Source organism: Mustela erminea, chromosome 15, assembly GCF_009829155.1.
Source record: "Mustela erminea isolate mMusErm1 chromosome 15, mMusErm1.Pri, whole genome shotgun sequence".
Classification (NCBI taxonomy): Eukaryota; Metazoa; Chordata; class Mammalia; order Carnivora; family Mustelidae; genus Mustela; species Mustela erminea.
Window position 1 is genome coordinate 64,952,674 of NC_045628.1, and position 26,927 is coordinate 64,979,600.

General features: G+C 39.1%; 2 protein-coding genes and 1 pseudogene across 2 annotated transcripts in view; all 3 read left to right on the forward strand.

The window, feature by feature from the left end:
- The window catches only part of LOC116574089 (phosphatidylinositol 3,4,5-trisphosphate 3-phosphatase TPTE2-like), a 772,466-nt gene that overhangs the window by 575,632 nt on the left and 169,907 nt on the right, over window positions 1-26,927 (forward strand).
- The window catches only part of LOC116574410 (mitochondrial substrate carrier family protein S-like), a 169,435-nt gene that overhangs the window by 59,543 nt on the left and 82,965 nt on the right, over window positions 1-26,927 (forward strand). The window lies entirely within an intron of this gene.
- Window positions 3,352-4,596, forward strand: LOC116574413 (annotated as a pseudogene).

Below are 26,927 nucleotides of genomic sequence, written 5' to 3' on the forward strand. Positions count from 1 at the left end.
AACTTTCCTGAGAACTAGGAACAAACAATGGCCTACTCGAATCCAAGTTACACTTCCTCAAGACTACTGTCAGTCCTGGTTGTGTGTTTTTTATAGTAAGGTCCTAGGACAGACGACAGGTTCAGAGCCCTAGGCTCTCAAAGTACAGCGTCTCCAATTCCTCCATTAAGAGAATTCAGTGATGTAACTGCTAAGAGAAACAGGAGACAGGGAATTTCAGGTCCTTAACAACCAAAAATCTTAGGGAATTCTATTAGTTACACAGAAATCAATTGAAAATGCTCCATTTATTAAAAAAAAAAAAAAGTTCTTCCTTATTTCAAGCTTTATGTTTCTCTGAAATTATGCTTCCACCCAGGAATTTTTCACTATTAGCAGACAACACAGAAAGAGCAAACTTTACGAATTAAGGTCTCACTCAGAGTAAGGTATGGCCCGAAGCCTGAGCAAACATTGAAGAACAGAGTTCACTGAATCAACGGCCCATTTTCAGAGGGAGGAGGTAAAGCAAAAGCACACCGACATGGAAATTACTCTTTTAATCTGTTTTCAGCTTCCATTACATGCCCGCATTCTTTGCAGACAGAGAACAAATAAACCTTTAAAAGAAAGTAACCATAGCAAATGAATTAAGCATTTATTTTACATATATTGTGCTCAATATAATGGTTTGAAAAGTAATTTAGGCTATGCTCATATTTGAGTGTAATTGCCATTTTATCGGGGCTGCACAGTCAAAAACCTGATTTGTATTGCAAAGAACTGACAAGATGATTAAATTTTGTCTTCATACATCTAATTTATGTGATTGAGATTACAACACAGATATGAGCACGTGCAATTCGTACTTGTACGGGAAACGATGGCGTAGAACACCACATTCCGCCAAAAGTGACTTGGCCACACAGACATTTGCATCCCCATGTGAAGAGCGTTGACGACTTTCTCTCAATCCTTTCTATCAGGATGTGTTTTAAACCATCGTACTTTGGAGTTTCCAAGGGGTTGGTGGGAGGAACAAAATAATAGGGTGGCAGTTCCCTTCCTAACACATTATGCAAGTATAATGTGGTAGAATGATTTATACATTGAAAAGCAAGCTTCCAATTTTGAAAACAACTGAAAATATAATCATGATCAACACAGTTGGTACCAGTTAAAAATGTGTAATTCACACAAGCCTAATAATTTCTCTACTACTGCAGTTCAATGAGTGTTGTCTGTACATAGCGAGGCATATATATTATAATCACAAATTTTATATATTCAAGAAAAATAAGTTGCCTTATTCAGTATGCAGTATGCAGTATTTGGCTTTCCTATTAATTATTGCCTTCTATGTTTAACTTGCCAATGCTAAGCAAGATAAATTACATTCAAATGCATAGTAAACAGTGTGCTTAGGGACTAAATTTATTTTCTAGTCCATCACAACAATAGTTGATTAAAATATGTTGCTCTTATCTAGTTTTGAATTAATTCATGTGAAATAAAACAAATATTTATTAAATTGTGGGGAAAAACATTTCATCAAACTGCAAAACCTGAGTGGAAAAACAAATGGCACACATTTAATTACAGTTGACATTTAAATGAAATTTGCAATCTCAAAATATTTAACAATAATTAGAAAATATCAGACAAGATATTTTTAGGGTACTTTCATGTTCAATCTCTTCAAATATCTGAACCCAGAGGAATTTTAACATAGGCGGATTTTAAAATAGAATTTGAAGGATGGATCAAAGAGCTTAATAGATTTGTTTTACTGACATTTTGATATAATGATACAGAAACAAGAGATTTATTTGATATTTTTAATGAATGTCTTATGGGTTGCCAGGTGCCTTACTGAACAACAGTTTTGTCCGGCTGAACTCATCAATTCAGTTTGTGCATTCAGACATCACAATCATTACCCTATGTAGCTCATAATCTGGCCCACCACAGATAGCAAGCTGTCAACATAAATACATTATCAATTAGTATTTCTCAACAATGAGCAAATTAGTAGACCGTCAAATAAATTGCATAACCATATGCTTCTCTCATGACTAAATAATACCAGAAAATCAAAATACTATTTGTTGAGAATGACAAATGAAATATTAGGTTGATTCTTGTTTACAAGTATCAAAGACTTCTTTAAACGCTGGAAAAATATGGATATTGGGAGTCAAAGCAAAAATAATCCAAGTAATTGCTAGCAGATGATGAAGGTCTGCTGATGTGTAATTGCAGTATTCCTTCCATGGTATATATATTCTGTTAATTCATCCGTGGATCGCCTATATGCCAGAACTGAGGACATGAAAAACCCTATGCCACAATACCTAATTTAAAGAAGCTCACAAACAAAGGTGAGACAAATACAAGTAAGTAAAATAAGCATAACAATAATAGGTACCATCCACTGGCTGCTTACCATAAGTTTAACACTGACTAGCTGCTTGTATTATCTAATAAGTTCATGTACAAAGCATGGTGACCTAGGATTAAATACCCACACTTTACAATAAAAATAACTGTGACAGAAGTCCGTATTCTCTAGCCTGTATCAAGTCACACCTTCTGTAACAAAATAGGAACTCTGTGGAAGAAAAAGTAGAGTGGGAAGTTGAGGGACCCCACCTAGGTGTTACAGAGGAAGATGAAATAAAGTTAAGCCTTGAAAAGTGGGGGAGAAGAGACATTTCAGTATGCATGAAGTCATCAGTACGTTTAAATCTGAGTCTCAGAACATTCGCGCATGCGCGCTCGTGTGTGTGTGTGTGTGTGTGTGTGTGTGTGTGTGTGTGTGTACAAACACGTTAAATTTACTATGTGTGGGTACACACAAACACACACACAGATACACACACACATCAAAGAGCATCCTAGGAGCTAAAGAGGGGCTCTAACATGGAAAAAAAAGTCTATAATTTAGAAAGATGATTTGTTGCAAATAAATAGTAAAAACAATACTTAAAGTGTGACTTCTAGTGTCTTACGTAAGCTGTCTTACAGTATAAAGGGATTTATATTAGGTGTACTCAATCAGAAACACTAAAGTGACTTAAAGAAGCCAATTCCAAGAAAAACTGACCATAGAAGACCTTTTTCACAAACTTTGTTATGTTCCACGATTTAAGATATTTCTGACATTCCCAACCTTCATACATGAAATATTTCAGAATATTATTCAAATTCAAATAATATTTAAAATATTACTCATACTCAATGAAAATATGCCCAGATAGTACATTTATGTGCGCATACATGTGTGAGCATGTGCAAACACACACACACACACACACACACACACACACACACAGCCAACCACTAGTTAAAAACTGACTAGAGAGTTTCCTGGCTTCGGCCACCGCCGCCGGCCTGTGTCCGCCCGTGGTGCGCCGCGGCCCGGAGGAGCCGTTGAGGGGTCGGGGCTGAGGCCCGCTCGTGTGGGTGCAGTCGCTGCTGCCGTCCTCCCGCCCACCGGTTCCTTCTCCCTCCCGGCCGCCATCATGTTGGCGCTCATCTCCCGCCTGCTGGACTGGTTTCGCTCGCTCTTCTGGAAGGAGGAGATGGAGCTGACGCTGGTGAGGCTGCAGTACTCCGGCAAGACCACCTTCGTCAATGTCATCGCGTCAGGTCAATTCAGTGAAGATATGATACCCACAGTGGGCTTTAACATGAGGAAAGTAACTAAAGGTAACGTCACAATAAAGATTTGGGACATAGGAGGACAGCCCCGATTCCTCCTGCAGAGGAGTCAATGCCATTGTTTATATGATAGATGCTGCTGATCGTGAAAAGATAGAAGCCTCTCGAAATGAACTACATAATCTTCTAGATAAGCCACAGTTACAAGGAATTCCAGTGCTAGTACTTGGAAACAAGAGAGATCTTCCTAATGCCTTGGATGAGAAACAGCTAATTGAAAAAATGAACCTGTCTGCTATTCAGGATAGAGAAATTTGCTGCTATTCAATTTCTTGCAAAGAAAAGGATAATATAGATATCACACTTCAGTGGCTTATTCAACATTCAAAATCTAGAAGAAGCTGAAGCATCTCCTGAAGTCTTCCAGTCCTTCCTGGCTATAATCCTAGAATTACTGTCCGTTCCTCTGAAGTACTTCCCAGAATACGATCCTTCCTAAACCCAAGAAATTGCCTTTTTCAGAGTTTATTTCTCTTGTGCACTGCTGAAGATGTGTATCCCTAATCCTTCATAAAGAATCAGCTAGAGCTGTCATGATAAAGTCAGCACACACAGAAAAGCTTCTCATACATACTTGTCTTAAACAGTGTGTAGAGCCTTTTTTTTTTTTTTTTTTTGAACTAAAACAAAAACACTTGACCATCTTAAATCAAGAAAATTGCATATTTCTGTTCTGGTCTTTCTGGGCCAGATTTTTATATTGGTTTTCAGTAAATGTCTATGATATTTCATTGTAGAATTCATTTGCTTAATACTGATACTGACTTGATACAGCATGAAGTTTCTAGTGCCACACAGTATTTAGAAAATCTTTAGCTTGACTCATGTGGGATATAAACATAATGTTTACATATCTCACAAATGCATGTGAAATGTATAATTACACCTTAGGAATTTAAAAAAATGGTCTGCAAAGAGTGAGCTGAGGCACCAGATCAGTGTTGTTATGGTTTTTTACACTGGTGAGATCATATATGAACTTTTAAAACATCTGCTTTCTGAGAATTCTTCACAGATAGCAGTTGGGGATATGAGAGGAACTAAGGCATGCTGTTGTACATCTGTCCAGATCATTACTTCTCTATTTTTCCTTCTTTTCTTTTTCTCTTATTCGGGGTTGCGGGGGGCTCAAAACACTTTTTTAAAGGGTTGGGAATTGAAGATTTTCTCAAAGGCTTTCATGGATTTAGAGCATTCCAGCCAATGTAATAAAATGTGTTAAGAATGTCAGACTTTGTTAACAAACACCTGTTTGTTCTTTCTATCTCTAGTCATTAAATCAGTGCTGCTGCATGACACTCTAACTCTCGACTTTTTATATCCAGTCATAGACTTTCAGCACAATAGATACTTAGAAACAAGTAAAAATTCTTATTTTTCTCTCTTATTGAGGTAAGGTTTGGCACTCTTTTGTCTGGTGCCATTAGACATCTTGATTATTGTGACAACTCTAGACCTGCCTGCTCTCTCTAATGTAATCATGCACAACGTCTACAGGTTGTTTAATAATCAGTCACACAGAGAACTGAGGAACTGATGCTGTGTATTGTTTGCTTCTACTATACGGAGATGTATAAAAACTTAAAATGAACATGTTTTGTAGTTTAGTGATGTCCATATACATAAAGGGACACATTAATACTGGTTCATTTGTAAATTGTTATTCACATAAACCACTGTAGTAGATAAAACTTTATGCTACACCCGCTTATGTATTGCCTCACACTGTGTGTGATTTTTTTTCTTTTGTTAAGCAGCACTCATGTAGACAGTGCATTTCCATAGATGTTGAGCACTCAAAAGTGCAGTCAACAGTTGTTTTAATGAATACCAGTTTTAATTTATAGACTGCCATGGCCTTAACAATATTCTGTACAAAATACTGCACTGTGTTGCACAGATACTACTTGTTTTTCTCCATTCACATTTTTATGAGTAGAATCTCAGCTTTTAAAATTCTGTTTTTATTCTTTGAAGCGTGTTGCATACTTCCCTGATGGGATGGATGGTTCTGTAAATGAAGGGATATTTAAACTTGCTACTGTAGCTCAACACCGTTAATGGTTACTGTGAACCATTACAAAGAATGTGGCAATTTGCTTGTGCCTGAAAGGAGGAATTGGAACTAAAGTGAGTGACTGTGTGGGGACCGCATAAGTTTGTTAATTGACCTATAACTAAAACTTAATGTTTATGTGTCTGTTCATTGCTTTCAGCATTTCAAGACATCCAAACTCTACTACCAACATTTTCCTGTGCATTAACTTCTGCATGTGAAAACTTAACAGTTACTGAACTTTGTAAATATGTGAATTTTTTTATTTAGGTGATGCATTTTTTTGTCTGTTTACTGCTCTTCTCAGCTTTATTCAATAAACTTGCATTTTGAGGGTTGTATTGACAGTTTTAACTTAAAATGTGCATCGTAATGGAAGGTGCTGATTTTTTTGGAAGGGGTTGGGAAGAAAGTTACGATGAGCAAGTGCCATAGACAGTGTGCTAGAAAGAAATCAGTTCATTTCTCAAAGAATTGAGTCTGCAAGTTAGTTAAAATAGAAATAAACTTTTAAAATAAAAAAAAAAACTGACTAGAGAAATATTCCTGAAGTGTATGTAAGTTACATGAGTGAGTTTATCTTTTTTTTTTAATACTCCAGAAAATTAGAATAATTTCAAAAATAGCAGCAGCCAAGGAGTATCAAAAGCGTATTCAAGGAGCAGATGGTTGGCTCAGTGGGTTAAAGCCTCTGCCTTCGGCTCGGGTCATGATCCCAGGATCCTGGGATCGAGTCCCACATCGGGCTCTCTGCTAAGCAGAGAGCCCGCTTCCCTCTCTCTCTCTCTGCCTGCCTCTCTACCTACTTTTGATCTGTCTCTCTGTCAAATAAATAAATAAATAATCTTAAAAAAAATCTTTAAAAAAAAGCGTATTCAAAACAAAGACTGGTCAAATGGAGGCTTAAAACCACATTTGGTGACGTACATTAAAGTGAAATACTAAACTAGAATTAGTCCTATAAATAAATATGGATTAATCTCTATTCTAATATTTAAGAAACATTCACAAGTGAAAACTTTCAAAGAGATTGTTTAGAGAGAGATTACAAGTAGGCAGAGAGGCAGGCAGAGAGAGAGAGGAGGAAGCAGGCTCCCTGCTGAGCAGAGAGCCCGATGCGGGACTCGATCCCAGGACCCTGAGATCATGACCTGAGCCGAAGGCAGCGGCCCAACCCACTGAGCCACCCAGGCACCCCACAAGTGAAAACTTTCAAACAATTATCATGAGGAAGCAGGTTCAGTGCTCACTGGTATTTTCCCCCAATATGCATGGGGAATGTATTTTTACCTTTTATTTTATTTTATTTTTTAAAGATTTTATTCATTTATTTGCCAGAGAGAGAGATCACAAGGAGGCAGAGATTGGGGAGGGCGGGGAGGAAGCAGGCTCCTCGCTAAGCAGAGAGCCCAATGCGGGGCTCTATCCCAGGATCCTGAGATCATGACCCAAGCCGAAGGCAGAGGCTTAACCCACTGAGCTGCCCAGGCGCCCTATTTTTACCTTTTAATTTAAATATGGTATCATTCAAAAAACATCTGATTTTTAAATCTTTTTTTTTTAAATTTATTTATTTGAGAGAGAGACAGTGAGAAAGAGCATGAGTGAGGAGAAAGTCAGAGGGAGAAGCAGACTCCCCATGGAGCCGGGCGCCCGATGCGGGACTCGATCCCGGGACTCCGGGATCATGACCTGAGCCGAAGGCAGTCGTCCAACCGAGCCACCCAGGCGTCCCAAAAAACATCTGATTTTTAAAAGACAGTCCTTTAAACTCTCTAACTTGATGCCTAAAGGCAGCTAAATACATCTTGGGAGATACAATGAGGGAAAGCTGCGGGCCAGAGAACGGAATTCATACCGTTGTCTGAGAAGAGAGGTGATATTTCTCAGGAGTTAGAAGAGGAGGAAGAGGAGAAGAAGGAGGAAGAGGAAGAGGACTGGCTTCAGAATCAGCAAACGCACGGACTTCCACGGGGGAGGAACTGTTCTAACTCCTAACTACCCTAGGTAGTTATTCCTCACACCCCTGAGAGGTCGGGGGTATTACTCTTCTCATTTTACAGATGTGGAAACACGGAGAAGTTAGGTAATTTGACTAATAAGCAGCAAAAGGATGATTTTAAAATGGCCCGTTGAGATCTAGCCTTCATGATTTTAAATATTATGCTATGATGATAAATTTTTAAAAATTTTTCTTATTTATTTGAGAGACAGAGAGAGAGACACACACACACAGCATGAGCAGGGGGAGGAGGAGAGGGAGAGGGAGATGTAGGCTCCCCACTGAGCAGGGAGCTCAACAGGGGCTCAGTCCCAGGGTCCTTAGATCAAGACCTGAGCCAAATACAGCTGCTTAACCCGCTGAGCCACCCAGGTACCTCGCTATAATGATTCTTATCAATAATCGTGGTATCATTCTGTGTGCAATGACATCACTATTTGTGCAAAATACACAAGCAAGCCAACTGAAACAAGATAGTTTTGGTATTTTCCTCTTAAACACAAATGAGTTATTTGTGTTATTGAGTTATTTCTAAATTAAAGGCATAATCTCAGACTGTTCTCCAATGAAAAAAAAATATATTCCAAATCTGAGGTCATTTGAAATCTTGCCCAATACTACAATAAAGCCAATTTTTAAAAGGGTTTTTCCCCCTAATTAGAAAGTAACACTTTCATTAACTCATTTAAGTTTTTAGAGATTTTAAGATTTTAGAACTTCTGTACAATCTTCTACATGAAATGCAAGATTCATGTAATGAAAATCCTTTCTTCCTTTTCCTTCCCAGTGACCTAACCATATGCACAGATACAAAAAACCCTTAACTTTTCATATCAGAAAAAACCTGTATTCTCTGATAATGCATTCAATATAAAACAGCCAATTCTTAAAATACATTTCAAAGAAGTATTTCTGACCTGTGCTTGAGGCCGTTCGCCCAAACAGCTATTAAAATACTTAATTTGAAAATAAATTTATCCTAACTTTGGCTAAATATGTTTCCATCAGCTCAGAGTGTTTAAATGAAATTTCAGTGTCTTTTCTGGCTCTGAAGATATAGACATGAACATAATACTAAACAATCTATAAAGTCCCTACCTAATCATATGTGCTGTCATTAATGCTCCCATTTATAAAAAAAATAACTTTCTCAATCACTAGGGATTCAAAAATGAAAAAGACGTCATAGATCATATATTTTAAGACTAAAAAAAGGTTGGAGGCAGCATGCTGGTAATTGGGAAACCACTGAGCCTGCTAAAAAAGCATTGGTAAATCTGAGGAACAGTAGATACCAGGTGTTGTGGTTTGACACATACTTCATCTCTGCAAAAAGCCATGGTTTGGAGGATGAAAATAATTGCATTTTTGTTCATGAGGACCAAGTAGATGACAACTTGCTGGAGTCATCAAGAATAGGGCTATGAAGTACATGCACAAATCTGTAGTTGAACTTTAATTTGAAAACAGCTTTCAACCAGCATCTAAATGAACACAAGTGTCACACGAGAGCAAGCCATATGCTATCTGGAGACCTTTCTGGATGCCAAACTTTGTCTAAGACACAGTCATTTCCTTCATCTTGAAGGCTGCCGGTTGCCTACTTCCATAAGGATGCTTCTTTTATTTTCACTCATAAACCTCCAATTTCAATATGCTTCACCTTCCAGGTTCATAAAATATTTTATGACACACACAGAGGGATCTTCCAGAATTCTCATTGGTTTTAAGATGTCCTTTCTCTCTTTGTTTGATCTCTCAGGAAGTTCAACTACCAGAGACTCAATTATTATCTCCCAGATCAATATCTCTAAACCTAATTTTCCCTCCTAAATCTCACTCTACCTTATCCCACATAGATTATCACTGAACAATCTAACAAACACGTAGATTCCTGTGATCTTTATACAGATAGTCTTATCATGTCTGGAATTGTGATAAAGACTGGAGATTTGCAGCCAAGATAGCTCCCTTACACACAAATGGCTTACCATCTTACCATGGGGGAAAAGCCTCACTTACCAGCACCCAAAACTGAAGTCATAATTTATTCTTTTCCCCAAAAAAATCCTTTTCCCAGTTTCCCATTGCAGTCTGTGAAAACCAGACATCCAGTCTGTGAACATCCAGACCCTGGAACCTTATCTTTGAATCAATTTGAAGATTATTTTCTAATACATACAACAACAATCATATTTATGCTTCCTAAAACCACTTCTGATTCACTTCTTTAATTTTCCTTCACTGCCTCCACATCCTCACCTCTCTTTAACAAGTCTGGATTATTATTAATCTATCTGTCGCTAGCCTCTGCTCTTTCCAGTGCACATTACAAACAGACACATATTTTAAAAATTTCATCATGTTACTCCTGGTCTTAAGAACTTGCCATTTATAATTGCAATGTCTGGACCCCTGTTGATGACCGTGACCCTTCAGAAGAAGCTGAAGTTTCTCCTCCTTCCTCTACGAAGAGTTTCATCACTCTCAACAGGCAAATTCCTGGCATTAACACCTCTTCACATAAACACAAAAAAGTACTTGATAAAATGAACCCATAGGAATCATTTTCTTACAATCAACCTTACGGGCACCTGGGTGGCTCAGTCAGTCAAGTGTTTGACTCTTGAATTTAGCTCAAGTCAGAATCTCAGGGTCCCAAGATCAAGCCCCCACGCCCAACGGGGAGTCTGCTTAAGATTCTCTCCCTCTTTCCCTCCCTCAACTCTCACTCACTGTCTCTCTCTAAAGAAATAAATATATCTTTAAAAAAAAATCAACCACATTAATTTGTTGTAGAGTAGCTGTTTTAAAATCTACCAAAAGCATCACATTTAATGGTAAAATGTTAAAGCTTTTTCCCACTGCAATCAGAAAAAGGGTATTTGTTATCACCATCTCAATTCAACTTATGCTGTAGGTTTCAGCCAGTATCAAAAAGAATAAATAATTTTCGAAAATAAAGATGGGGGACCTGGGTGGCTCAGTGGGTTAAAGCCTCTGCCTTCGGCTCAGGCCAGGATTCCAGGGTCCTGGGATCGAGCCCCACATCGGGCTCTCTGCTCAGCAGGGAGCCTGCTTCCTTCTCTTTCTCTCTCTGCCTGCCTCTCTGCCTACCTGTGATCTGCATCTGTCAAATAAATAAATAAAATCTTTAAAAATAAAAAAATAAATATAATAAAAGGAAAAAGTAAAACTGTGATTATTCACAGAATAAATATTTACGGAATGATTGCATCAGTAGAAAATACAAAGACCCTACAGGAACAAAATTAACACATGAATTTAGCAAGGTCAATATACAAAGCTCAATATACCCTCAAAAACCTAACCATAACAAAAAATCAAAAGCCAAGAAAATTTATAATACTAAAGAATTAAACATCAAAAAATAACCTTAATAAAAGATGTTCACACACTCTGAAAAAAAAATATTATTGAGAGAAATTAAAGAAGTCCTTTAAAAAAAAAAAGGCTATACCATGTTCATGAGTGGGAAATCTCAATATTAAAATGTAAATTCCCTTTAAGGGTGCCTGGGTGACTTAGTTAAGAATTGGCCTTCAGCTCAGGTGATGATCTCAAGGTCCTGGCATGGAGACCAACATCATCAGGCTCCCTGCTCATTCTCCCTCTCCCTCTGCCCTTCCTTCCTCTCATGCTCTCTTGCTATCTCCTTCTCTCTCAATAAATAAATAAAATCTTTTTAAAAATGTAAATCCTCCCTAAATTGATCTCTACAGCTCAAATTAAAAACCAATCAATAAAAAAACAATCAAAATCCTAGTGCTATGTATTTGTGTGGTGTGTGTGTACTGTAAACAGTTTTCAAATTTAAATTAACATGCAAAGAATTAAGAATAGCCAAGGTGATCTTAAAGTAAAAGGACAAAGTTGGGGGACTTATATTTTCATATATCAAGATTTATAAAGTTCTAATAATTAAAATATTTTGGAATTGACACATTAGTATGAATAAGCTGATCAATAAACTCACACATAATTGGTCACTTGATTGAGATAAAGATGGCACTGTCCTGCAATTAGAAAAAGAGGGCTTTGTCAATAAATGATGCTAGTCAAAAGAATGCCATATTTGGAAAAAATGTGAATTTTGACCACTACCTCACAACATACACAAAAATCTATTCCAGATAAATACAGATGTCAATATGAAAGGTAAAAAAATAAAGTTTCTAGAATAAATAAAATAGAAAATCTTCATAATCTTGTGAGGGGCCAAGATTCCACAAACAGAACACCAAAAGCACTAATCACAAGTGATAGGCTAATAAAATGAATAATATTAAAATCTTCATCAAAATTCATTAGAAAGAGAATGGACACCATTAAACCATTTAAACCATTTAAAAAAACAGTTACCATGGGACATCTAGCATGATTCCATTTATATAATTCAAAAAGATAAAACTAATTTATGGTGACAGAAGTCAAAGCAGTGCTTATACTTGGAGAGTACTAATGACTAAAGAAAGATACAAGGGAGACTTCTGGGTTGGTAATGTTTTAATTTTCTATCTTGGTGGTAGGTTTATCAATGTGTCCAACTGTGAAAATTAATTGAGGCACACCCTTATGATTTACATAATTTGTACACATCTTTCATTTCATAAAAGCTAACTTACGGGTGGGTGGCTCAGTCAGTTGGGCTTCCAACTCCTGATTTCAGCTTGGGTCATGATCTTTGGATCCTATGATCCTGATTTCAGCTTGGGTCGTGATCTTAGGACCCTGTCTCCTGTGACTGAGCTCTGTGCTCAGCAGGGAGTCTGCTGGAGATTTTCTCCTTCTCTCTCTTTCCTTCCTTCCCTCTGCCCCTCCCCCAGCTCACACACAGGCACGTGTTCTCTCTCTCTCAAATAAATCTTAAAAAAAAAAAAAGTTGACTTTTTTGGATTATACCAGTACATAATTTTAAGTCAGATTATCCAAATTGTTATTGGGTGCTATCCAGTGTATGCATAAGTCACTCTAAAGTGAGATATCACCTACAGACCAATCAATGATTAAGAGAGGGCTACATGAGGCATTCTTGGCCATAGGAGACCAAGCAATTGGAAACACACCTGATAGTCCAACTCTCTTGAATAATCTTGACACCTAGTGGCAGTTTTTAATGCAAGCAAATTTTTTTTTGAAGCAATTTTTTTAAAGCAAATTTTACGGTGCATTTTTCAGCAATATGCTGAAATCTTGTCACTGATCACCAAACATTATTTGGTGAGATTTGTGTCAAATTAGATGGAGAAAAAAATACAGCCCTTCTTCCTTAACTTTACAGCACTGCAGTACTACCACTAACTATTATTACCACCTGGTAAATTAGCTAACCTATCTGGGCATCAGTTTCCTCAAATGAAAGGGTGAAGAGATTTTCAAGTCTTCTTCCATTTATAGGGTTGCAAACCTACAAATCCTATATTTTAAGAATCCATAGGGGTGGCTGGGTGGCTCAGTCAGTTATGTGTCCAGCTCTTTATTTCAGCTCAGGTCTTGATCTCGGGGTCATATATTCAAATCCCATGTGGGACTCCTCGCTGGGTATAGAGTCTACTTATGAGAAAAGAAGAGGACGGGGTGCCTGGGTGGCTCAGTGGGTTAGGCCTCTACCTTCGGCTCAGATCATGGTCTCAGGGTCCTGGGATCGAGTCCTGTGTCGGGCTCTCTGCCCAGTGGGGAGTCTGCTTCCCATCTCTCTCTGCCTACTTGTGATCTCTCTGTCAAATGAAAAAAGTCAAATTAAAAAAACAAACAAACAAACAAACAAAGAAAAGAAGGGGGGAGGGGAGAAAGGGACAGGGGAGGAGTAAAGGGAAAAGGAGGGGAGGGAAAGAAAGAAAAGATAAAAGAAAATACAGGTCTCCAAGGCATAAGCTAGGAAATGGAATAAACAAATATTGGTTGATAGAGTTTGAGTTCTAAATCCGAATTGGTTGAACTTATAAAATTTAACCAAACTGCTCACTCCCTGTGGCTCTGCCCCCACTTTCCGCAGGAATACTAATGCATCAACTGTAACTTAGCATGCCACATAGCTTTACTAGATGGCACTCTGAAGAGAAATTCTTAGGAGGTCAAAAGGGGACAAAAGAGTGCAGTACTTTCACTATTTCTGTAGCCGAGCCGGTGGACACAGCAGCAGTGAATGCATGATTCCCCGGAGGTGGCCTTGGAGAATTCCGGAGGGCTTTCCTTTCCAAGCACAGTTCCATAAAGCAGGGCATTGCAACGACTTGCCTGAAAACAATCTCTTGCGCTACACTCAGCACAGCCAGAAGTGAAATCGCCACTTTGTCTTGTGTAATTTAAAGGAGTATGTTATTTACTATAGTACCTCAGCAGTAAAAGTCTAACCGGTCAATCGGGTATGTGCCAGGCACCGTGGCAGGCATGTCACGTGTTCTCTTCGGTCACGCTCCGCGTGGAGACGGGATGACTCACCCCCACTTCCCAAGTGAAGAAAGGGAGTTGGAGGAGTTGGATGGTTATCAGACGGCACAGCCGACATCTGAACGCACTTTTGTCTGATCCTGAAGTCCATACTCTTTTCCTCACGCCATCGTGCCTCCCCCCAGAAGCTTCTGAGCTGTGGTTTGAGGGACACGCTAGGCCAGAACCCATTTATCTGCAGACGTGGCCAGATTTCAGGCGTGCCGCCAAGCGCCGGGACGCCACACACCACCACCGCGGTCTCCTCCTGGGGCCGGATCAACAGCCACCGGAGAGACCGCTGTTCGCCCTCTCCATCCTGAGCAGGACTGGCTGATGGCGTGTCTTGCTTGCTGCTGCTCGGGCAGCCTCTTCCATGTCTGGTCTATGGACTAAAAGGTCTAACTTAAAGTGTGGCAGAGTTCTTATCTTCCAGGGCGGTTAGTCTTTAATGTAGGTTTTCTCTGAGGCTTCATGTGAGAACCCTCCCAAACACACTCCACGCGTCGCAGAAGCCCAGAAGTTACTGGAAAGTTAACTCTCCTGCTGTGAGACCATAAACAGTAACTGCAGAGCTCATGGGGACCAGTTAAACTTCCTTAAATCACTTTATTCAGCTATGCTGGATGTAGCCTTCTGTAGCCCTTACCTTTTCTTCTGGCAGTTATAGGGCTGTGGACTAGTCATCTCTCTCTAAAATTCAGCTTTTCCACATCCATAGAAATGGCTAATATTAACGTCTACTTTGCAGGATCTTTGTCATGTCTGGATAATCTAAGAAATGCAATTTCCAAAAGGCACTCCATAAAAACAGTTATTATTAGATTCTCTTTTTAATTTAGAAATACTACTTTGGTTTTTAAAAGCACAGGCGTAAGTCATATTATTAAGCCACAGAATGTGTTGGAGCCCAAAGCAGATCGGAGAAAAAAATCATATGAACTTCTTGGGTATCCTATATTATTATTATTATTACTACTATTATTATTATTATTAAATCATGTCTGTTAAAAAAAGTAGTTACTAAAGTCAACCAGATTCCCAGAAGACATTAATATGTCTTAGTCTCTTTTCTACAGAGACAGAGGCAACAGAAGATGGCTTTATCATTTTTCATAATATCATGACCCAAATAGACTAAATCTCACAGAGGTAAAGTTCACTCTGAAAATCTGTCATTCAGAATTCCTGTTTATGGAGATTATTTGGCTCTATTTTTAAAAACGTAATTACTTAACATTATACCGATTCCAGAATTAGTCAGACTTTGGTTTTCAATAACTTCTTCACTCTCTCTTTTATTGCCTCTTTAGTATCATTGGTCTTACTCCCTTATTAGGAAATACACATCTTGATCTCTTTCACTATGAACTTTAATCACTCATTCACTGAATCAACAGGACTCCTTCTTCCTTTTTCTTTTTTTTTTTTTTTTCTTTATGTGCTTATGAGTTTTTTTTTTCTTTTTTTTTTTTATTAATTTTTTTTTATTATTTCCAGCATAACAGTATTCATTATTTTTGCACCACACCCCGTGCTCCATGCAATCCATGCCCTCTATAATACCCACCACCTGGTACCCCAACCTCCCACCCCCCGTCCCTTCAAAACCCTCAGATTGTTTTTCAGAGTCCATAGTCTCTCATGGTTCACCTCCCCTTCCAATTTCCCCCAACTCCCTTCTCCACTCTAAGTCCCCATGTCCTCCATGCTATTTGTTATGCTCCACAAATAAGTGAAACCATATGATAATTGACTCTCTCTGCTTGACTTATTTCACTCAGCATAATCTCTTCCAGTCCCGTCCATGTTGCTACAAAAGTTGGGTATTCATCCTTTCTGATGGAGGCATAATACTCTATCCCCAGGGGTACAGGTCTGTGAATCACCAGGTTTACACACTTCACAGCACTCACCAAAGCACATACCCTCCCCAATGTCCATAATCCCACCCCCTTCTCCCAAACCCCCTCCCCCCAGCAACCCTCAGTTTGTTTTGTGAGATTAAAAGTCACTTATGGTTTGTCTCCCTCCCAATCCCATCTTGTTTCATTTATTCTTCTCCTACCCACTTAAGCCCCCATGTTGCATCACCACTTCCTCATATCAGGGAGATCATATGATAGTTGTCTTTCTCTGCTTGACTTATTTCGCTAAGCATGATACGCTCTAGTTCCATCCATGTTGTCGCAAATGGCAAGATTTCATTTCTTTTGATGGCTGCATAGTATTCCATTGTGTATATATACCACATCTTCTTGATCCATTCATCTGTTGATGGACATCTAGGTTCTTTCCATAGTTTGGCTATTGTGGACATTGCTGCTATAAATATTCGGGTGCATGTGCCCCTTCGGATCACTACGTTTGTATCCTTAGGGTAAATACCCAATAGTGCAATTGCTGGGTCATAGGGCAGTTCTATTTTCAACATTTTGAGGAACCTCCATGCTGTTTTCCAGAGTGGCTGCACCAGCTTGCATTCCCACCAACAGTGTAGGAGGGTTCCCCTTTCTCCGCATCCTCGCCAGCATCTGTCATTTCCTGACTTGTTTATTTTAGCCATTCTGACTGGTGTGAGGTGATATCTCATTGTGGTTTTGATTTGTATTTCCCTGATGCCGAGTGATATGGAGCACTTTTTCATGTGTCTGTTGGCCATCTGGATGTCTTCTTTGCAGAAATGTCTGTTCATGTCCTCTGCCCATTTCTTGATTGGATTATTTGTTCTTTGGGTGTTGAGTTTGCTAAGTTCTTTATAGATTCTGGACACTAGTCCTTTATCTGATATGTCGTTTGCAAATATCTTCTCCCATTCTGTCAGTTGTCTTTTGATTTTGTTAACTGTTTCCTTTGCTGTGCAAAAGCTTTTGATCTTGATGAAATCCCAATAGTTCATTTTTGCCCTTGCTTCCCTTGCCTTCTGCGTTGTTCCTAGGAAGATGTTGCTGCGGTTGAGGTCAAAGAGGTTGCTGCCTGTGTTCTCCTCAAGGATTTTGATGGATTCCTTTCGCACATTGAGGTCCTTCATCCATTTTGAGTCTATTTTTGTGTGTGGTGTAAGGAAATGGTCCAATTTCATTTTTCTGCATGTGGCTGTCCAATTTTCCCAGCACCATTTATTGAAGAGGCTGTCTTTTCTCCATTGGACATTCTTTCCTGCTTTGTCGAAGATTAGTTGACCATAGAGTTGAGGGTCTATTTCTGGGCTCTCTATTCTGTTCCATTGATCTATGTGTCTGTTTTTGTGCCAGTACCATGCTGTCTTGATGACGACAGCTTTGTAATAGAGCTTGAAGTCCGGAATTGTGATGCCACCAACGTTGGCTTTCTTTTTCAATATCCCTTTGGCTATTCGAGGTCTTTTCTGGTTCCATATAAATTTTAGCATTATTTGTTCCATTTCTTTGAAAAAGATGGATGGTACTTTGATAGGAATTGCATTAAATGTGTAGATTGCTTTAGGTAGCATAGACATTTTCACAATATTTATTCTTCCAATCCAGGAGCATGGAACATTTTTCCATTTCTTTGTGTCTTCCTCAATTTCTTTCATGAGTACTTTATAGTTTTCTGAGTATAGATTCTGTGTCTCTTTGGTTAGGTTTATTCCTAGGTATCTTATGGTTTTGGGTGCAATTGTAAATGGGATTGACTCCTTAATTTCTCTTTCTTCTGTCTTGCTGTTGGTGTAGAGAAATGCAACTGATTTCTGTGCATTGATTTTATATCCTGACACTTTACTGAATTCCTGTATAAGTTCTAGCAGTTTTGGAGTGGAGTCTTTTGGGTTTTCCACATATAGTATCATATCATCTGCGAAGAGTGATAATTTGACTTCTTCTTTGCCAATTTGGATGCCTTTAATTTCCTTTTGTTGTCTGATTGCTGAGGCTAGGACCTCTAGTACTATGTTGAATAGCAGTGGTGATAATGGACATCCCTGCCGTGTTCCTGACCTTAGCGGAAAAGCTTTCAGTTTTTCTCCATTGAGAATGATATTTGCGGTGGGTTTTTCATAGATGGCTTTGATGATATTGAGGTATGTGCCCTCTATCCCTACACTTTGAAGAGTTTTGATCAGGAAGGGATGCTGTACTTTGTCAAATGCTTTTTCAGCATCTATTGAGAGTATCATATGGTTCTTGTTCTTTCTTTTATTGATGTGTTGTATCACATTGACTGATTTGCGGATGTTGAACCAACCTTGCAGCCCTGGAATAAATCCCACTTGGTCGTGGTGAATAATCTTTTTAATGTACTGTTGAATCCTATTGGCTAGTATTTTGTTGAGTATTTTCGCATCTGTGTTCATCAAGGATATCGGTCTATAGCTCTCTTTTTTGGTGGGATCCTTGTCTGGTTTTAGGATCAAGGTGATGCTGGCCTCATAAAATGAGTTTGGAAGTTTTCCTTCCATTTCTATTTTTTGGAAGAGTTTCAGGAGAATAGGAATTAGTTCTTCTTTAAATGTTTGGTAGAATTCCCCCGGGAAGCCGTCTGGCCCTGGGCTTTTGTTTGTTTGGAGATTTTTAATGACTGTTTCAATCTCCTTACTGGTTATGGGTCTGTTCAGGCTTTCTATTTCTTCCTGGTTCAGTTGTGGTAGTTTATATGTTTCTAGGAATGCATCCATTTCTTCCAGATTGTCAAATTTATTGGCGTAGAGTTGCTCATAGTATGTTCTTATGATAGTTTGTATTTCTTTGGTGTTAGTTGTGATCTCTCCTCTTTCATTCATGATTTTATTTATTTGGGTCCTTTCTCTTTTCTTTTTGATAAGTCGGGCCAGGGGTTTATCAATTTTATTAATTCTTTCAAAGAACCAGCTCCTAGTTTCGTTGATTTGTTCTATTGTTTTTTTGGTTTCTATTTCATTGATTTCTGCTCTGATCTTTATGATTTCTCTTCTCCTGCTGGGCTTAGGGTTTCTTTCTTGTTCTTTCTCCAGCTCCTTTAGGTGTAGGGTTAGGTTGTGTACCTGAGACCTTTCTTGTTTCTTGAGAAAGGCTTGTACCGCTATATATTTTCCTCTCAGGACTGCCTTTGTTGTGTCCCACAGATTTTGAACCGTTGTATTTTCATTATCATTTGTTTCCATGATTTTTTTCAATTCTTCTTTAATTTCCCGGTTGACCCATTCATTCTTTAGAAGGATGCTGTTTAGTCTCCATGTATTTGGGTTCTTTCCAAACTTCCTTTTGTGGTTGAGTTCTAGCTTTAGAGCATTGTGGTCTGAAAATATGCAGGGAATGATCCCAATCTTTTGATACCGGTTGAGTCCTGATTTAGGACCGAGGATGTGATCTATTCTGGAGAATGTTCCATGTGCACTAGAGAAGAATGTGTATTCTGTTGCTTTGGGATGAAATATTCTGAATATATCGGTGATGTCCATCTGGTCCAGTGTGTCGTTTAAGGCCTTTATTTCCTTGCTGATCTTTTGCTTGGATGATCTGTCCATTTCAGTGAGGGGAGTGTTAAAGTCCCCTACTATTATTGTATTATTGTTGATGTGTTTCTTTGATTTTGTTATTAATTGGTTTATATAGTTGGCTGCTCCCACGTTGGGGGCATAGATATTTAAAATTGTTAAATCTTCTTGTTGGACAGACCCTTTGAGTATGATATAGTGTCCTTCCTCATCTCTTATTATAGTCTTTGGCTTAAAATCTAATTGATCTGATATAAGGATTGCCACTCCTGCTTTCTTCTGATGTCCATTAGCATGGTAAATTCTTTTCCACCCCCTCACTTTAAATCTGGAGGTGTCTTCGGGCTTAAAATGAGTTTCTTGGAGGCAACATATAGATGGGTTTTGTTTTTTTATCCATTCTGATACCCTGTGTCTTTTGACAGGGGCATTTAGCCCATTAACATTCAGGGTAACTATTGAGAGATATGAATTTAGTGCCATTGTATTGCCTGTAAGGTGACTGTTACTGTATATGGTCTCTGTTCCTTTCTGATCTACCACTTGTAGGCTCTCTCTTTGCTTAGAGGACCCCTTTCAATATTTCCTGTAGAGCTGGTTTGGTATTTGCAAATTCTTTCAGTTTTTGTTTGTCCTGGAAGCTTTTAATCTCTCCTTCTATTTTCAATGATAGCCTAGCTGGATATAGTATTCTTGGCTGCATGTTTTTCTCGTTTAGTGCTCTGAAAATATCATGCCAGCTCTTTCTGGCCTGCCAGGTCTCTGTGGATAAGTCAGCTGCCAATCTAATATTTTTACCATTGTATGTTACAGACTTCTTTTCCCGGGCTGCTTTCAGGATTTTCTCTTTGTCACTGAGACTTGTAAATTTTACTATTAGGTGACGGGGTGTGGGCCTATTCCTATTGATTTTGAGGGGCGTTCTCTGAACCTCCTGAATTTTGATGCTCGTTCCCTTTGCCATATTGGGGAAATTCTCCCCAATAATTCTCTCCAGTATACCTTCTGCTCCCCTCTCTCTTTCTTCTTCTTCTGGAATCCCAATTATTCTAATGTTGTTTCGTCTTATGGTGTCACTTATCTCTCAAATTCTCCCCTCGTGGTCCAGCAGCTGTTTGTCCCTCTTTTGCTCAGCTTCTTTATTCTCTGTCATTTGGTCTTCTATATCACTAATTCTTTCTTCTGCCTCATTTATCCTAGCAGTGAGAGCCTCCATTTTTGATTGCACTTCATTAATAGCTTTTTTGATTTCAACTTGGTTAGATTTTAGTTCTTTTATTTCTCCAGAAAGGGCTTTTATATCTCTCGAGAGGGTTTCTCTAATATCTTCCATGCCTTTTTCGAGCCCGGCTAGAACCTTGAGAATTGTCATTCTGAACTCTAGATCTGACATATTACCAATGTCTGTATTGATTAGGTCCCTAGCCTTCGGTACTGCCTCTTGTTCTTTTTTTTTGTGTTGAATTTTTCCGTCTTGTCATTTTGTCCAGATAAGAGTATATGAAGGGGCAAGTAAAATACTAAAAGGGTGGCAACAACCCCAGGAAAAAATGCTTTAACCAAATTAGAAGAGATCCAAAATCGTGAGGGGGGAGAAAGGGGATAAAAAGAGGTTCAAAAAGGAAGAAAGAAAAAAAAAAAAAAAAAGAAAAAAGAAAAGAAAAGAATTAAAAAAAAAAAGGAAAACACCTAAGAAAAATGTAAAAAAGAAAAAATATATATATTAGATAAACTAGTAAAAAATCGTTAAAAAAGAAAAAGGTAACAGTTAAAAAAAAAAAAATATTTTACCCGAAGGCGAGGAAAAAAAAAAAAAAAAACAAAAAATGAAAAAGAAAAAAATTAAATTAACTGCAAGACTAAAAAAAAATCACAGGGAAAAAGCCATGAGTTCCGTGCTTGGCTTTCTCCTCCTCTGGAATTCTGCTGCTCTCCTTGGTATTGAAACCGCACTCCTTGGTAGGTGAACTTGGTCTCGGCTGGATTTCTTGTTGATCTTCTGGGGGAGGGGCCTGTTGTAGTGATTCTCAAGTGTCTTTGCCCCAGGCGGAATTACACCGCCCTTACCTGGGGCCCGGGTGAGTAATCCGCTCGGGTTTGCTTTCAGGAGCTTTTGTTCCCTGAGCGCTTTCCGTAGAGTTCCGGAGGACGGGAATACAAATGGCGGCCTCCTGGTCTCCGGCCCGGAGGAGCCGAGAGCCCAGGGCCGCACTCCTCAGTGCGCCCTCAGAGAACAGCGCCCAGTTACTCCCGTCTGCCTGACCTCCGGCCGCGCTCCGAGCTCTCCGAGCCTGCGACCAGTTCAAGGTAACACCGAGCTGTGAGCTTACTGTCGGCTCTGTCTCTGTAGCCGGCTTTCCCGTTCCAATACCCGCAAGCTCTGCGACACTCAGACACCCCTGATCCTTCTGTGACCCTGCGGGACCTGAGGCCACGCTGAACCCGCGTGGGCTTCGCCCCGGTTTAGCCTCTGGAGCGATGTCCCTCAGCGGAACAGACTTTTAAAAGTCCTGATTTTGTGCACCGTTGCTCCGCCGCTTGCCGGGAGCCGGCCCCTCCCCCCGGGGTCTATCTTCCCGTCGCTTTGGATTCACTTCTCCGCCGGTCCTACCTTTCAGAAAGTGGTTGTTTTTCTGTTTCCAGAATTGCTGTTCTTCTTCTCTTCGATCTGCCGATGGATTTTCAGGTGTTTGCAATCTTTAGATAAGCTATCTAGCTGATCTCCGGCTAGCTGAAGCAGTCTCAGCCTGCTACTTCTCCGCCATCTTGACTCCTCCCCCCTTCTTCCTTTTTCCAGCTAAATTCCCAGTCTAGTTAAAAATAAAGGATGCCAGGTTTCAGAAAGCACAGACTTCGGCATAATAATAAAGAAAACTGCCATGAAAGTATGAATCAAAATAGTATAAAATCTCTGCCTGCAGTACTACAGAAACTAAAGGCCAGACACTGATAGAAGTTATACCAGTCATGAGTCTGTCTACTGAGCATCTGAAACATGACTGGTCCAAATTAAGCTGTTCTCTAAGCATGAAATACACATCAGATTTTGGAGGCTTTTTACCCAAAACAAAAACAAACAAACAAACAAACAAAAAACCCTAAAATATTTCACTTATCATTTTATATTTATTTTATGTTAAAATGGTAATATTTTGAATATACTGGGCTAAATAAAATAAAATTAATTGCATCTGCTTCTTTTTATTTTGTAATGTCATAATTAAGAGTTACTTAAGCAGCTTGCATTATATTTCTACTGGGCAGTGGTCAAGGTTCCACATTTCAAAGCCTTGCACAACACACTAGGAATTTTCCTGGCCTCTAATTATATTTTATATAGACCTTAATGACATATCTACTTTGTCCACTAAACTCCCCAAAGGTATGTTTTCTTATTTAATCTAGTGTTTCATGTATCTGGATGTAAATGGATCACCACGTTGTACTGTTACTTGAGCAAAATCTTGATCCCCTTGGAGAGCTATGATTGTGCAGAATGTATCTGATGTTTGCTGCTACATGATTTTTATCTCACCAGATTATTAATATTTAGTTCTTTGAAAACTCTGCAAAGTGATCTCAGAAGCATTGTGTGTTCTTCCAGAAGCACGGTCATTCGTGTACAGCCATGCCCAAACTCAAGTGTCAAGGGCTTTCCATAACCCTCATGGCCTATTAAAACTAAAAGATTCCCAGAGGACCAGAAATATAACCTTGCATCCACTGTTATGTCCCGAAAAATAGCTGTATTTCAATTGGTAAAATACACTGTAACATATTCTGCATCACATATCTGTTCCGTGGCGGAAGGGCAATACATCGGATGGTATACATCATTAAACTGAAAATAGCTGAGTAAATGACATTACAGCACCATTTGGAAATGCAGACCAAACAATCCTCCTAAATTTCTAAATGTCAAACCTACTAACAATAACATTTTCATTCGTTCTGTGTTTACTGTTGCTCCTTCTACGTTTCTTCTCAGGCAGCCCTCTGAGTAAACAAATCTGAATCACAGAGTTTGAAATTTTCATAATGTACAAATTGGTGAAAGAATTCATAATACATGTAAGGAATTTTAAAGCTCTTTTTAAATGTGACAGTACCTAACAAACAATCACATATTATTAACTTTTCTCAACCCCCCTCCCCCCCACAGATTTGCCTGTGGAGACAATGTCTTCAATCCCATGATCTCCACCAAATCTCTCTCCCCTGCTCAGGTGGGGTCCCATCCCTCTCAGGCCACGTAAGCAGGGCTACACTCGAGAGACAATGGCTCACTCAGAAATAAACCTTGGACATCAGAGAGGGGATCTACCCAGTAAAAAGCACATGGCTTGATTTCTTCTGAATCTGCAGAAGGATTTGAAGAGTTGACTGGTCCCTACAGCTTGATATAAACACAAGGGAGGCCCTCATGTGAGAGAATTCTCTGAACCCATGACGTAGGACAACCTGGAAATGCCAGGCTGTGCATGAAGTTATCAAAAGGCGAATTCAGCGCTTCCCAAACTTTTCAAATCATCCTCAAACTGTCTGAGGACATTAGTGTCTTGGCGTACCTGTGACCAACCACAGCATGCCAGCTGGGAAGCTCTGGGCTGATTTACTGAGGGAGCTACATGTCTAACTGCTAACGGGAGCTGGAAGGTTCAAACAGAGGAGCATAGATTTTCCAGAAAAGCTAGAAATGGGAGGGCGAAGGGATGCCCTCTCTGGAGAAGGCCACTGTTACTCAACTTCTGACAGCATGAAGACTCTGTAGCCCTTTACAAACTTTTCTAATTAAAAAAATAAAACAGGGGCGCCTAGGTGGCTCAGTGGGTTAAAGCCTCTGCCTTCGACTTGGGTCATGGTCTCAGGGTCCTGGGATTGAGCCCCGCATGGGGCTCTCTGCTCGACAGGGAGCCTGCTTCCTCCTCTCTCTCTCTGCCTGCCTCTCTGCCTACTTTTGATCTCTGTCTGTCCAATAAATAAAATCTTAAAAAGAAAAAGCAAATAAAAAATTAAAAAAAAAAGAAACAATGGCTGCACCTCTGAACTGACAAAAACCAGACAAAACAAAAACAACAGCCACACATTGGCCAGTTCATGAGATGTGTTGCACACAGATTCAAAATCTAACCTTCAGATTCAAAATACCTAGGAGGCCAAGAGTTACAAATTAGAGAGACCCTTGATTTATCTTGGTCTTTTGCCATGGTGGGGGTCTTTTGCCACGGTGAGCCAAGAAGAACAGAAACTCACATGATAAAACATGGTGTTTCTTACAGAAGCATCACTTTCACTTGTAGATGTTTTTTGAAAATTTACATTAAAACAGAGTATGTTATGAATACAGTTCAAAAATTATACAATGTAACATAAAACGAGAGTCAGAATTCATCTACTACTTGCAGCAGGCTACTTTCAACCACATACCCGGGATTATTTCCTTCCTGAGGAAAAAGTTTAAGAAGTAATCTACTGGGTAACCGTCAGAAAGGACAAGAACCTCTTAAATTGGTTCTGAGTACAGTAAGATTTTCAAGGTTTCTTCCATAGCTTGAAGTTTTTAAGCAGCCCTGGGCCATTTAGATTGCTACTTCAAATGTAATCTGAATCCTCAGAATGTTCTAGAAGGCTCCTGGAAAACTGAATTTCAGCAGTTCAGGCCTGCAAGCCCAGTGGACAGAGGGCATCCCACTAACACAGCAGCACATTTGCCCCTTTCTATACCAGTAAATGGTTTTCTTCATGGGTTCTGCATTTGTTTATGGGTAATGGATAAAACATTAAAATCGCTATTTGGAATATAAAACAATAATTCTTGCAAATGATAAAGTTATGCTGGCTGTAGTTTAGGGTACTAAAGCTGTTATTTATAGAATAAAACCCATTATCACAACTCAAATATTGAACAAGCCCAAAGATAAAGGTGCCACAGGGGACTATTGATATAGGAAATATGACTGGCAAGATATGGGATGCATATTAAAATTTATATACTGAAAAGAAAAAATGTATTTAACAGGTATATTTAATATTCCAGTAGCATCGACTGGAATTGTTAAAGTTATATTTGCTGATGTTTCAATTATAACCTTCTATTTTCAGTGCCTTCAGTTCAATCCAAAAATTTTCTCCAGGCCCAGAAGTAATGTACTTTATAAGGTCTCAGTCTGCCAATGATTTTTTTGGTAGTGTTCAGCACATTCAAACTTCCAGGGAAAAGACCAAAGGCAAATATGAACGTTTTTCCTCACAGGACTACCAAATTTTGAAATGAGTATGGGATGGATTTAAGACAACGTTTTTCCAAGTGAAGCAGAGAGGCCAAGAGTTTGCCACAGGTAGTAAAATAATACCTAGTGAAGCCAGCAATCAAACCAAGGGATTTTTCACTCCAGATTCATGCTCCTAATATTGTAGTTTATTGCCCTGGCATTGTCATAATTTGATAGAAATATTTGTATAGATAGTAATTTATACATAGTATTAATATACCATATATAGTATATAAAGTATTATATACCTATGATTTGATCTTATTTTTTTAAAGAATTTATTTGTCAGAGAGAGAGCATAAGCAGGGTGAGCGGCAGGCAAAGCAGCAAAGGGAGAAGCAGGCTCCCCGCTGAGCAATGAGGCGGATGAGGGACTCGATCCCAGGACCCTGGAATTATGACCTGAGCCGAAGGCAGCTGTTTCACCAGCTGAGGCACCCAGGCATCCCTGATTTTATTTTTTTAAGTTTATTTATTTAAGTAACCTCTATACTCAATGTGGGGCTTGAACTCAGGACCGTGAGATGAAGGGTCACATGCTCCTCCAACGGAGTCAGCCAGGCCCTCCTCCCTATGATTTTAATCCTTTCTGTAGGTTTCAATATCTTACAACTCTTCCTATTAATGGCTAACTTAATGGTATGTAACCCTCAAAACAATTACAATTTGTACATGTAATTCCTTGTGCGATTTCTTAAAGTCCCCATTTCCAGGCCTTTCGCTGCTCTTCGGCCAGTTACTTCCAACTCAGACCATTTGTCTGAGATATTTGTGTAAGTATAAATATAAATACATAGATGTATGTGTGTATCCATTTTCTCTCGTGACCGTTGCCAACTTATCTCAGGAAAACCTCCTCCTCTTCTTCTTCTTCTTCTTTTTTTTTTTTTTACTTTGCAATAAAAAGATCATGACCCCATTGCCACTGTTCCATCACTTTTTATGGCAATGTTAAACCTGTGTGTATGTAGTCTATATTTAGCAGACAGATTAAAATAGAATTCGTCAGGA